The sequence below is a fragment of the Moschus berezovskii genome, chromosome Y (genome assembly GCF_049115385.1).
Source record: "Moschus berezovskii isolate FMDL1 chromosome Y, NW_MosBer_1.0, whole genome shotgun sequence".
Taxonomy (NCBI): Eukaryota; Metazoa; Chordata; class Mammalia; order Artiodactyla; family Moschidae; genus Moschus; species Moschus berezovskii.
The window spans coordinates 32,704,659-32,719,448 of record NC_142489.1 but is presented as its reverse complement, the minus strand read 5'-3'; the positions used below and the strand labels follow the sequence as shown (position 1 = coordinate 32,719,448).

The 14,790-nt window shown below is 39.4% G+C and overlaps 1 pseudogene; it reads left to right on the top strand.

The window, feature by feature from the left end:
- Positions 1-3,201: 3,201 nt before the first annotated feature.
- LOC148773096 (heat shock transcription factor, Y-linked-like) lies at positions 3,202-5,860 on the top strand (annotated as a pseudogene).
- Positions 5,861-14,790: the final 8,930 nt, after the last annotated feature.

Genomic DNA, 14,790 nt, shown 5'->3' with positions numbered 1-14,790 from the left:
AGCCTCAGCCCCAGTCCTTCCAATGAACTCCTAGAACTGATCTCCTATAGAATGGATTTGTTGGATCTCCTTACAGGGACTCTAAATAATCTTTTCCAGAACCACAGTTCAAATGCATCCATTCTTCTGCTCTTCTTCTTTATTTTCTGCCGTAAGGGTGATGTCATCTACATATCTGAGGTTATTGATATTTTTCCCAGAAATCTTGATTCCAGCCTGTACTTCTTCCAGTCCAGCGTTACTCATGATGTACTCTGCATAGAAGTTAAATAGGCAGGGTGACAATATACAACCTTGATGTACTCCTTTTCCTATTTGGAACCTGTCTGTTGTTCCATGTCCAGTGTTAACTGTTGCTTCCTGATCTGAATACAGGTTTCTCAAGAGGCAGGGCAGGTGGTCTGGTATTCCCATCACTTTCAGAATTTTCCAGATTTTATTGTGATCCACACAGTCAAAGGCTTTGGCATAGTCAATGAAGCAGAAATAGATGTTACTCTGAAACTCTCTTGCTTTTTTCATGATTCAGAGGATGTTGGCAATTAGATCTCTGGTTCCTCTGCCTTTTCTAAAATCAGCTTGACCATCTGGAGGTTCACATATTGCTGAAGCCTGGCTTGGAGAATTTTGAGCATGACTTTACTAGCGTGTGGTGTGTATGCAATTGTGTGGTAGTTTGAGCATTCTTTGGCATTGCCTTTCTTTGGGATTGGGATGAAGAGTGACATTTTCCAGTCCTGTGGTCATTGCCGAGTTTCTCAAATTTGCTCCAAATTGAGTGCAACTCTTTCACAGCATCATATTTCAGCATTTGAAAAAGCTTAACAGGAATTCTATCATCTCCACTAGCTTTGTTCTTTGTGATGCTTTCTAAGGCCCACTTGGCTTCACATTCCAAGATGACTGGCTCTAGGTCAGTGATCACACCATCGTCATTATCTTGTTTGCGAAGATGTTTTTTTCTACAGTTCTTCTGTGTTTTCTTGCTACCTCTTTAATTTCTTCTGCTTCTCTTAGGTCCATACCATTTCTGTCCTTTATGGAGCCCATTTTGCATGAAATGTTCCCTTGTTATCTCTAATTTTCTCTCCTCTTTCACACTCTGTTGTTTTCCTCTATTTCTTTGCATTGATCACTGAGAAACATTTTCTTATCTCTCGTTGCTATTCTTTGGAAGTCTGCATTCAGATTCTTATATCTTTTTTCTCCCCAGCTTTTCCCTTCTCTTCTTGTCACAACTATTTGTAAGGCCTCCTCCGACAGCCATTTTGCTTTTTTGCATTTGTTTTCCATGGGGATTGTCTTGGTCCCTGTCTCCTGTACAAGGTCTTGAACCTTCATCCATAGTTCATCAGTCACTCTATCAGAGCTAGTCCCTTAAATCTTTCTCATTTCCACTGTATAATCATAAGGGCTTTGATTTAGGTCATATTTGAATGGTTTAGTGATTTTCCCTACTTTCTTCAATTTAAGTCTGAATTTGGTAATAAGGAGTTCATGATCTGAAACACACTCAGCTCTGGTCTTGTTTTTGCTAACTTTATAGAATTTCTTCACTTTGGCTGCAAAGAATATAATCAATCTGTTTTTGCTGTTGACCATCTGGTGATGTCCATGTGTAGAGTCTTCTGTTGTTGAAAGAGGTTGTTTGATATGACCAGTGTGATCTCTCTGCAAAATTCTATTAGTCTTTGCCCTGCTGCATTCCGTGCTCCAAGGCCAAATTTGACTGTAACTCCGGGTGTTTTTTAACTTCCTACATTTGCATTCCAGTCCCCTATAATGAAAAGGACATCATCTTTAAGTGTTAATTCTAAACGGTCTTGTAGGTCTTCATAGAACCATTAAACCTCGGCTTTTTAAGTATTACTGGTTGGGGCATAGGCTTGGATTACTGTTGTCTTGAAATGAACAGAGATCATTCTGTTCGTTTGGAGATTGCATCCAAGTACAGCATTTCAGACTCTTCTGTTGACCATGATAACTATTCCATTTCTTCTATGGGATTCCTGCCCACAGTAGTAGATATAATGGTCATCAGAGTTAAATTTACCCATCCAATATATTTAGTTCATTGATTCCTAGAATGTCTACGTTCACTCTTGCCATATCCTGTTTGACCACTTCTAATTTGCGTTGATTCATGGACCTCACATTCCAGGTTCCTATGCATTATTGCTCTTTGCAGCATCGGACCTTGCTTCTATCACCAGTCACATCCACAGCTTGGTACTGTTTCTGCTTTGGCTCCATCCCTTCATTTTTCTGAAGTTATTTGTCAACTGATCTCCAGTAGCATATTGGGCACCTAGTGACATGGGGATTTCTTAATTCAGTATCCAATATTTTGCCTTTTCATACTGTTCTTGGGGTTCTTGAGGAAAGTATACTGAAGTGGTTTGCCATTCCCTTCTCCAGTGGACCACATACTGTCAGACCTCTCCACCATGACCTACCATTTTTGGGTGGCCCCACACAGCATGGTTTAGTTTCATTGAGTTAGACAAGGCTGTGGTCCGTGTGATCAGATTGACTGTTTTTCTGTGATCACGATTTTAATGTGTTTGCCCTCTGACACCCTCTCGCAATACGTATCATTTTATTTGGGTTTCTCTTAAATTGGTTGTGGGGTATCAATTCATTTCTGCTCCAGCAAAGCACAGCCATTGCACCTTAACTTGGATGAAGGGTGTCTCCTCACGGCTGCCCCCTCCTGATTTTGAACGTGGAGAAGATCCTCTCAGCCTTCCTGTGCCCGCACTGCCAGTGCCACTTTGACATGTGATAGCTCCTTTCGGCCGACACTCCTGGCCTCAGGAGTGGGTAACTCATCTCAGCCTCCGCCGAGAAACACTTTTATTTCAGAAACCAAATAGATTTACCGATGTGATTTATCTACATAAAAATTCATTAGGAATGAGATTTTGCAGGCTTATGGTTTTGGTTGCTATTTATGTAAGGAGACTGTATTTTAAGATTATGCTGAAGTAAACACTGGTTGAACATTACGCTTCATTTGCTAGGAGACCAGTAACTTTGTGATGTAACAGGCACCCGTCCATCGCTAGGAGACCAGTGACTTTTTGAACCACACTGATGGTCTAGGGAGTTTCTCTCTGTAGGACAGCCAAGCAGCATTTGAATTTGCAGTGTGTAAAATCAAAAAAGTGAGAAACGTGTCTGAATAAAGATTTTTCTGAGATGGCACTTATTTCTTCAGAAATTCAAGATGTGCCTCCTAACGATGAATGCCCTGGTTCAGAAACCTCCATGAGACCTTTGTAGGATTATGCACTTGCTGGGGATTCAGTTTTGTGATCTCTTATTGAAGAATATGCTTTTCAGGCTTTGTCTGATGAAGTTCTGATGAAAAGGCCATGTTACACATTTTCTGTCTCTGAAACACGTGAGCTGAATGATTTTCTTTCACTCACTTTTCCACAAAAATGGTATAATATTGTTGAAAGTGTTCAATTTGAATCTATTTGGTGGGATGAGAGTGGCACTTGTATTTTGATCAATGAAGAACTTTTCAGGAAAGATTTCTTGGAAAGAAAGGCACCTTTCAGAATACTTGAAACCAATTAAATGAAAAGTTAAGTTCGACAGCTTAACCTTTATGGGTTCAGTAAAAAGCGACAACTTCTTCAAAGTTCTGCTTCACTATCTGACTTTCTGGAAGAAGAAAACAACATCTCTCTTTCGAGCAAGGTATTCCAAAATTTTCACTTATTAGCAATATGTAAGGTTAAATCATGTGACCTAGAAAGCATGTTACCATATGTAGCTAAAACAGAATTTAAAATTGAGATAGCAAATTGTTGAAAAAGCTTTATCTTTTGAAGTTGAGAACAGGTTGAGAATATAGTATTTGATGTTTAACAAATTTTCCAGTCAACTTGAAACAAGATATGAGTCTTCAAGAAATTTAAAGTGGCATTTACTCTATATATACAACATATTTTTCGTTTAAAACCATAATTGTTCTACCATGTTAGTTGTTAAAACTAATCTGGAGGCGTTTTATTTGATGCAATTTAATTGGTATCATTAAAGGAATATTTTTTTTCTTTTTTAAATTTATGTAATTAGAGGCTGATTACTTTACAATATTGTATTGGTTTTGTCATACATTGATATGAATCTGCTCTGGGTGTACATGTGTTCCCCATCTAGAACCCCCTCCATCTCCCTCCCCATCCCATCACTCTGGTTCATCCCATGACACCAGCCCCGTGCATCCTGTATCATGCGTCAAACCTGGACTTGTGATTCGTTGCACATATGATAATATACATGTTTCAATGCCATTCTCCCAAATCATCCCACCCTCGCCCTCTCCCACAGAGTGCAAAAGATTGTTCTATACATCTGTGTCTCTCTTGCTTTCTCGTGTACAGGGCAATCGTTATCACCTTTCTAATTTCCATATATATGTGTTAGTATAATATATTGGTGTTTTTCTTTCTGCCTTACTTCATTCTGTAAAATAGGCTCCAGTTTCATCCACATCATTGGAACTGATTCAAATGTATCCTTTTTAATATACACCTTTGTTTATATGCACCATAGCTTTTTTATCCATTCAGCTGCAGATTACATCTAGGTTGTCTCCATGTCCTGGCTATTATAAACAATGCTGCGATAAATTTTGGAGTACATGTATTTCTTTCAATTCTGGTTTCCTCGGTGTGTATGTCCAAGAGTGCGTATGCTGGGTCGTATGGCAGCTCTATTTCTAGATTTTTAAGGAATCTCCACACTGTTCTCCATAGTGGTTGTGCTGTTTGCTTTCCCACCAACAGTGTAAGAGGGTTCACTTTTCTCCACACCCTCTCCAGCATTTATTGCTTGTAGATTTTGGATAAAAGCCATTCTGACTGGAGTGAAATAGTACCTCACTGTGGTTTTGATTTGCATTTCTCTGATTATGAGTGATGTCGAGCATCTTTTCATGTGTTTGTTAGCCATCTGTATGAAGGAATAAACTTTTATAGTTTAGCTTTTATGGCAGTTTTACCTTGGTTTATAAAGAAACTAAATAATTGTATCCTTTGACTTTAGTTACAGATCTACTATAATCCAAATTTCAAAAGAGGCTATCCTCAACTTTTAGTAAGAATAAAAAGAAGAGTTGGGATTAACAATGCCTCTGCAATATCTTCATTAGTTCGAGATTGCAAGAAGCATGTTAAGGCAAGTGTCAACATAGATGGTCGTAACTCTGATTTTCTTCCTGAAACTAGTGGAGAGAGTACATTTTCAGCCTCCACCAGTTTAAGTGTGCGTTTCATACAAAAGCCTCACACCAGCCAGATGGTCGCTAATACAAGAGATTTAGCTCTGTGTGACTTACAGTCCCCATAATCAATATCAGTTAACCAAACAGAACAGATTTTGGAAGATCAACCTGCTGTTTTAAATCAGTTGAGCATTTTTAAGTAGCACTCATGTAGCAGCTACACTCAGGTAAATGGACACGTTGAGGATTTGCCTACTATAACTACATCTGCTTCTCAGAACCACATCGTATCTCCATTACAGAGCAGTTTTTATGAACTGAGGGTGGAGTATTCTAAGTTTCCAGATTAGATATTTTGATATGTCAGCACATGATAGTCTTTTTCGTAACCTTCAAAAGAGAGGCAACTCATGGCCCTCAGTGCCAACGATCACTTGTATATCTGCCTCCTCTCTTTCAAGTCAACTCATCAAGAATCATCGTTATGTGAAAACCATGCTAATTAAAACGGACCTATCTAATAAATGTCAGATTGTGGAGCCTAATGAAGAACTAAAAAGCCTCTTTTTGAAAGTGAAAGAGGAGAGTGAAACGGTTGTCTTGAAGCTCAACATTTAGAAAGCAAAGGTCATGGCATTTGGTCCCATCACTTCATGGGAAATAGATGGGAAAACAGTGGAAGCAGTGTCAGACTTTATTTTTGGGGGCTCCAAAATCACTGCAGATGCTGATTGCAGACATGATTGAAAGACGCTTGCTCCTTGGAAGGAAGGTTGTGATCGGCCTAGATAACACTGAAAAGCAGAGATATGGCTTTGTCAACCAGAGTCCGTCTAGTCAAGGCTATGGTTATTCCCGTGGTCATGTATGGATGTGAGAGTTGGACTGTGAAGAAAGCTGATCACCAAAGAATTGATGCTTTTGAAGTGTGGTGCTGGAGAAGACTCTTGAGAGTCCCTTGGACTGCAAGGAGATCCAACCAGTCCATTCTAAAGGAGATTAGTCCTGGGTGGTCATTGGAAGGACTGATTCTAAAACTGAAACTCCAGTACTTTGGCCACTTAATGCGATGAGTTGACTCACTGGAAAAGACTCTGATGTTAGGAACGATTGTGGGCAGAAGAAGAAGGGGACAACCAAGAATGAGATAGATGGATGGCATCACCGACTGGATGGACATGAGTTTGAGTGAACTCCGGGAGTTGGTGATGGACAGGAAGGCCTGGCGTGCTGTGATTCATGGGGTCACAAAGAGTCGGACACGACTGAGAGACTGACCTGAACTGAATGAACATTGAAATTTTGGGGGGAGATGTCAACGAATACCTACAATTCTTGTATTTGAACAGTAAAGTTATATGTTCATCTTCATACTTTCATTTTCTTTTTACAAACGATGAAGAGAAAAATGAGGCATTAATAAAATGTCTGACGAGTTTACTGCACTGTTTCATAAACTCTTCAGAACAAGAAAACATTTGTTATGCATCCTAGGTCAATGACACCTGATCTAATATTTGTAAGCAAGAAAACGAGAACAAAGATAAAAGAGGTAATGGATGTAACGGGATTTCTGAAATCATCCCTGCTGAAATGAATGGGTATGTACATATGGAGTGTATGGGTGAAGGAAGAGATACAAATAAAATTAAAGCAATGGAAATGCACGGCATGTACCTTAGTGCATTCATAGTTACATTATATTCTATTAGATACTGGTATAGGCTTAAAAGAGTAGACAGCTTCAGTATAGAAATTCATTATGTAATTGAAAATATATAAAATCTTGATCATCAAAATCATGATCACCACTGTACTGTCACTGTGATACCAAAGATAGCATGACATAATCAGTGACTGGCACATGGTCAGCACACGATATGTATATTACAAGTGATATTGTATAAAGTCATTTTTGCTCTACTGTCCTTAAATGAAAGTGAAAGTGAAGTAGCTCAATCGTGTCTGACTCTTTGCGACCCCCATGGACTGTAGCCTACCATGCTCCTCTATTCATGGGATTCTCCAGGCCAGGATACTGGAGTGGGTTGCCATTTCCTTCTGCAGGGATCTTCCCGACCCAGGGATTGACCCCAGGTCTCCCACATTGCAGGCAGACACTTCACTGTCTGAGCCACCAGGGAAGATGCTATCCTTAAGGCACACCTTTATTTGCTGACACCAAGATTCCACCCTATATTTCCTAATGCATGTTTAGATGTAGCTTATCGTTTCCCACAGAGACAAAATAAATTCCTGGTGGTGACTGCAGCACATCAGTATGATTAACAACTTCTGTGAAGACATGGTATCTTTTTTCCTTAATAATTTCATTATCTTTCTCTTATACTGTGCTTCCGGAGCTACAATCACTCAACCTAATTTCAGTCATGCTAAGCCCCTTCTCACAATTTTGTCTCAACTCATTTTTTGGGTTGGAAGGAACTGTCATTTGCCCTCCTAGCAAGTTGAGCCCAGATATCAGATCCTCAGTGTCTTTTGGGTCTACTCTCTGTATCTTTCATATCAGTAAAATTAAAGCCTGTAAATGATACATTTTAAGTACTTACTAGTTATCAATAAAGAAATGTCATAACCAATCAAATGCTGTATACATAACTCAACATATTCCTATAGCCTTCGTTATTACCATAATTGGTCCTTTCCTCCTTACTGATAAATTTTTCCAAGTTGATAAATATTTGTTATATTTACACGAATGTTAAATGTGGGAATTCATATCATAAAATGACTGCGCTCTCATGAAGTTTATAAGAACCCATTCTAAGCATGTAGTTTCAGGCCCCAGTGCCCTAACATTCAAGAGTAGTTGTGGAGACATGTATGAAAAAAAAGAAGCATTAATTTTAATAATCTAGAAAAGTCATGGAGTAAGCAGGGATTAATAGCAATGGTTGTTCTCTAATATATTTCACAATGAAATACTCTAAACAAAGTGTCTGCTTGTGGGACTATCCAGATATCACGAACACTACTTAGAAATCTTTGCAATCTCAAATTTGGGGTCATTCCTTTAGATGATGGTGGCAACATCAAGCCATATCCCTGTTTTAGGATGGTTACCGACATAGGACATCACCAAGTTAAGTTCACCGCTCTCATTCTTGCAACTAATGAACAGTGAAATCCGTGGAATATCTGTGTAAATAAGGGAGTGATCCACAAACACACTTTTTCTTTCAATGAAAAATTACAGTCAATGTAGTTGAGAATGTCATGTTTAGAGAGGTGAGCATTTTGAAGCAATGGTAAGTGTTATTGAAACTGGTGTCCTTAGTTATGATTTCAGCCCAAAGTTCAATGCTCTTGTTTCAGATTTCAGGATTTTTATGAAACTAAAAGACTCTTACTCCTTGGAAGGAAAGTTATGATGAACCTAGATAGCATATAAAAAGCGGAGACATTACTTTGCCAACCAAAGTCTAGCTAGTCAAGGCTATGGTTTTTCCAGTGGTCATGTATGGATGTGAGAGTTGGACTGTGAAGAAAAGCATCAAAGAATTGATGCTTTGGACTGTGGTGCTGGAGAAGACTCTTGAGAGTCCCTTGGATTGCAAGGAGATCCAACCAGTTCATTCTGAAGGAAATCAGTTCTTGCTGTTCATTGGAATAACTGGTGTTAAAGCTGAAACTGCAGTACTTTGGCCACCTCATGCGAAGAGCTGACTCACTGGAAAAGACTCTGATGCTGGGAGGGATTTGGGGCAAGAGCAGAAGGGGAAGACAGAGAATGAGGTGGCTGAATGGCATCACCGACTCGATGGGCATGAGTTTGGTTGAACTCCGGGAGTTGGTGATGGACAGGGAGGCCTGGCATGTTCGCACATTCATGGGGTCGCAAAGAGTCAGACAAGAATGAGCGACTGAACTGCCTAACTGACTGACGATGTAGTCAAATTTGCTTCCTTTGTATCAGTTCAGTTCAGTTCAGTCGCTCAGTCGTGTCCGACTCTCCACTACCCCATGAATCATGAATTCAATTTTCTTTCCTTTATTGTATTTACTTTATAATTGGTGCCTAAAATTGTAAAACTGAAAACAAAAAAATTAAGTGAGGTAAATACAGAAGATTGGAGCAAAAAGTAGAAAAACTGATGGGACAAGTTCAGTGGATGAAATTGGATGCTTAAAATATAAAAAGCAAATGTGTCACTGAAAGGCCTAAAGAGGTCAATATGACTTCAATATTGTTACACTACAACATTATTTTCATTTTATTAAATCACAGAATATTTTTTGATGCAAAATACTCTAAGATCCCTTGGAATGTAGAACAAAGTACTATCGTTTGAAACATTCTGATTTAAAATGTCACTAGAGGGAAATCATTTAACTACAAAATAGCTTCCAACATTAGGCCTAGAAACAGATAACAGAAAACTCTGCATTTCGTAGGTGTCCTTCATGAGCCTTGTTTTCTTTTCCTTTCATAATTGTGTTTTGGGCATGTAAGATTGTGACTCTGCTTGTGTGTGTGTGTGTGTATTTGTATCAGATTAAGAATGTGATTGTGAGTGTACGTCTGGGTTCTCTTTTGGACTTTTATGTTAGAGATTTTGGCTGAAGAAACGGCTAATTCATTACCATAAAGAAGTACAAATTAAAATGCCCGTTCATCCACCTCATTAGAACTGGTTCAAATGCATTCATTTTAATGGCTGAGTAATACTCCGTTGTGTATATGTACCAAGGCTTTCTTATCTATTCATCTGCAGATGGACATCTAGCTTGCTTCCATGTCAAGTCTGCTGTAGTATTTCAAAGTACAAGACAAATGGATGAGTCTCAAAAATTGAAAGTATTTCGACAATAACCAAGCTACTTCTCCCTAACATACTTAAAATCTATGGCACTGTCACAATCAGCCCAGCAAAAGTTGAGAGGGGCCTTAGAAGTCTGTGATGTCTGGCAATAACAAAAACACCCACCCAATAATTTGGCAATACTAGAGAAGCTAAGTATATGCGTGGAGTTTCAACCAGGCCTTCCTATAATAGGATACTACTTTGCTATAGGAAGTGGCACACTCACAAATATGAATAACATTCTTAGGGATCAAAGAAACTAATGATGGTAGAAGTGGCCTTACCCCTTCAAAAGGGTATCAGTTAAAGAAGACAATTAAATAGAAGCAAGTGATAACATGGCCCACATACTTCTTAGATAAAATCTTAAATATCCAAACCCTACCATACTGATAAGATGATGATTATACAGGAATTCTGGTTTCAGCTCTGTGTGGCAATCATCATATAATGGTATTGAAATATGTATATTATCATATGGGCAAAGAATCACCAATCCATGTTTGATGCATGATATAAGATGCTCAGGCTGGTGTACTGGGATGAACCAGAGGTATGCAATGGGACGGGAGGTGAGAGCTGGGTTCAAGATGGGGAACCCATGTACACCCGGGGCAGATTCAGGTCAATGTATGAAAAAATGAATACAATAGTGCAAAGTAATTAGCCTCCAATTAAAATAAATTAAAAAAATATGTATACATGAGAGTCACTGGTAGTGCAAATCTATTAAGGCAAAAGTCTCGAGATCTGATTCAAAGAGGAAGACTGTGTATTCCCTGTCTTCAGTTTTATAGTACTTCACATGCATTCACACAGTTCCACAATTCTTAAATTCATCTAAAGACAAAAAATGTGACATTAAGAGAAGAGGAATGGTCTATTTACAGAGAAGGGAAGTGGCAAAGTTTAAATAGATAAAGTCTCCTACCTACATCCATGCTTCTTAATGTAACCCCATGTAAACCTTCCTAAGGGCAACTAGGATACACAAGTCAAAGATGCTTCTCCCAGGATTACAGAATTTGGTTGAGAAGATATGTTTGCTTAACTCTCACCTCATCCTTAATATCAAATATCAGCCTTTAACACATCAGAAGATGGGAAGCTCTAGCAGATACTTTTACAGACAATACCTCCTTCTGCCTAAGACCAAGATGTAGATCCAAGTGGCAGGTGGAATGAGGTTTCCATCTTAAGATACCACATGACTCCACAGGAGTTCTTTTCTGGGAAGCTCTCCAAAAACATTGTGAGAAGTACAATGTGAGGGAGGAAAAGAAGGAAACTGACAAGAGCTTTGTTCTTTCTAAATGTCCTGAATATCACTTATCATCCCAGGTACAATGGCAGGCTTAACATGTTATCTAAACTATCTCCCAGCCCTGCCAAGACTAATTTTTTGATGTAGTTCAGTCACTCAGTCTTGTCTGACTCTTTCTGACTACATGTACAGCAAGAACCCTGGGCTCACCTGCCCTTCAAGTCTCCTAGAGCTTTCTGAAATCCTTGACATTTGAGTCAGTGATGCTTTGAGGCCATCTCACCCTATGCTGTTCCCTTCTTCTCCTGTGCCCACTCTTTCCCAGCATCGGTTTCTTCCCAGTGATTTTGCTCTAGGACTCATGTGGCCGATATATTGGCTCTTCATGTTCAGCATTGGTCCTTCTGAGACAGTCAGAGATGGCTTCCTTCACGCTTTTCCAGTTTGAACTCCACGCTCACCACGGAACTCTCACACATCTTCTCCAGGCGTTGTTGCAAAGCATCAATATTATGGCACTCAGTTCTTATGGTTCTGTTCAGTCCTACACTCATTTCTCCTGAAAATCAACTTTGACTAGTCAGGTCTTTTTCAGTAATCTCTCAGCTTTTTAACGTGGTGTCTAGGTTGGTCACAGCTTTTCATCAAAGTGCAAGTTCCTTTAAATTTCATGGCTGCAGTCAATTCAGTAGTGTTATCCGAGGTCAAGAAAGGGAAACCCATCACTAATTCAATCGAATCCCATCAATATATCTCAAAATGATGGGACCAAATTCCATGAGCTTATTTTTTGGGAGTGTTTGTTTTTTATATTGAGTTTTAATCCAGCTTTTCCATTCTCCCCTTTCACCTTCATCAGAAGGCTCTTTACTTGATGCTTTATTTCAGCCATTTGTGTGTTGTCATCTTCTAAATCAGGTTATTCATTCTTCTCACAGTAATTTTGTTTCCAGCTTCAGATTCTTTCAGCAAATTACTTTCCATGATGCACTCTGCACAGAAGTCAAATGAGCTGGGTGACGATATATAGCCTTGATGTATTTTCTTCCCTATTATGTACCAGTTCATGGTTCCTTTTGCAATTCCCACTGCTGTGTCTTCACCTGCCTGCACTTTCCCAGGAAACAGGTAAGATGGTCCCGTATTCTTCTCTCTTCAAGAATGTTCCACAATTTGTTATGACCCACACAGTCGAAGCGCTTCCCTCGTGGCTCAGGTGCTAATCATCCGCCTGCAATGGGGCAGACCCAGTTTTGATCTCTGGGTCTAGAAGATCCCCAGGAAAAGGAAATGGTAGTCTACAGTCCATGGGGTCACATAGAGTCAGACAGCACTGAATGACCTTATTTTGACATGCAGTCTATGCCAGTAAAAGAGACAATAAAGTAAATGTAGATAACTTTATGAAATCCCCTTGCTTCTAAGATCCAAACTCCAATTAAGGTTTACCTTTAGATTAAATGACCAACTTCACCTCCCTGTTTTGCTTTGTTTTGTTTTACACCTTTTTTTTCTCTGTGTCTCCATTTCAAGCTATCATCTCCCAGTTGTTACATTCCTGGGCCCTTGCATCTACCTATACAAGAATTAAATTATGCCTATGCCACTCTCTCACCTTTGACACTCACTTAAAATAGTTAAGTTTCCAGAGCTGAAATAATGAATCTCTGTTCTGGGAAAATGTCAGGACAGTTTGGCAAATAGCTAGATATTTTCAGGGAGTGAATTTTTGAGCTGAATTACTGTAGCACCTCTTATCTGGTAAAGAACTATATTTCTTCAAGCTGATGACAATTCTTAATTAGCAGAAATTTCAGGAAACATAAATGTGCTTATTTGCATGTCCACAATCAATGAAGTACCAATTACGTATGTAACCTATCCCATCAAACTGATTAATTCATGTCAACTAAAGTTTGTTCCTTCACCGGCATGCTTAAAGGAATTATAGAGCTAGCCTAGAAATAAGAACAGAAGTTTTGATCTCGAAAAAATAAGAGGACATTGAGTGCAAATATCTCCGTGGAGGCATTACAAATAATCCTTCTATAAAGACAATACTTGCTCCAGAGCATCAAATGAATATTAACAGAAGACCTTGCTCAACAGTGAGGTCTATATGGAAACTAGACATAACTGGGAAGAATGGAGGGAAGATGGGAAGAGGATGAGATGAATAAAACCAAGTCTGTGTTTTGGGGTGTGAGATGGAGAAGCAGGGAATAGATTGAAGATTCAGGCAAGTTACCTCACTAAACTTAAATTAATTTTGACTGAAAGGAAGCAAGGTGAAGAAGCTGATGAAATATAGTTTTCCTAGAGTGAAAATCGAACAGAGAATGTGTGGTGTGGTCCTGCATGCCCCATATGGCAGTGCAGGTCAACTAGTGTAAAAGGGCCTGGACGATCAAACATGGGGTTAGAAAGACAACCTGGGAGGGAAGTGCTTTTGACTGTGGAGATGGAGGTATGCATTTGGGATGACAAATTGTGTAGAAAGGAATGCATTTTGAAAAATCCCAAACTGACAAAAAAGTGGGAACTTAGAACTCAGTCACACAGAGGATGTGGTGACAGCATTAAATTTTGCCCTCCTGCCACATGCTAAGACTTACTATCAGGCAAGAGAAAAGGACTAGCTAGAACTATCATGCATGCTTCTGCCACCACAGGCTAGAAACCTATCCCATTAGGGCCATGATTTTATTGCCCATGGTCCCTGGCTTCTCCGAAAAACTGATACCACCATGGTTTCTAAAGTCCCAGCAGCTGTACCTCTTGCTCCTGTGCTCACCAAGGCAGGCCCAAGTGTTCCACAAGGGTCTTGGGGGTAGCCTTCTCTGGTGACCACACGGAGAAGTTGTTATCAAACTACATCTGAAACTCAGGATCAGGGAAATGAAGGAAAAGGATTGAAAAGTTTCCCACCAGCTGAGCAAGCCGCAGATTAAATACATGCAATCAACTCTGCAGATGCTTTCTCTATGGGATAAAAAAGGACAATAGATTTCCAACGAATGAAAATACGCAGGCTCTTGCATCTCTCAGAACCAATAGGAGTTATCCCAGTTTAGAGTCTGACCTGTCCTTACTGAAGATCCAGAGTTAAGTTCTGCCCACATTTTGGCAAGTTTTCTAGAGAGGTAGATTTGTGCTGTGGCTCATGTTCAGGACCAGAACCCTGACAGCAGGGACCCGAGGTAACATTCATTGTACTTACTGTTTTGCTATGCCGTGTGGTGGTTCACTCTTTGTCTCACTTGAAAGCTTTCTTATTATTCTTGCTTATTTTGTGTTTTAAGATTGTTTATATCCTGTATATTTTTTGGTATGTATCTATTGGGCACTTTCTTTTCCTGCTTTCTGTGCCTTTTGTTGATGTTGTTTCTTCTCATTTTTGTGTTAATAAATATATAGTTCCATATTAACTGTGATTTTCTCTTGTTCTGTGGGAACGC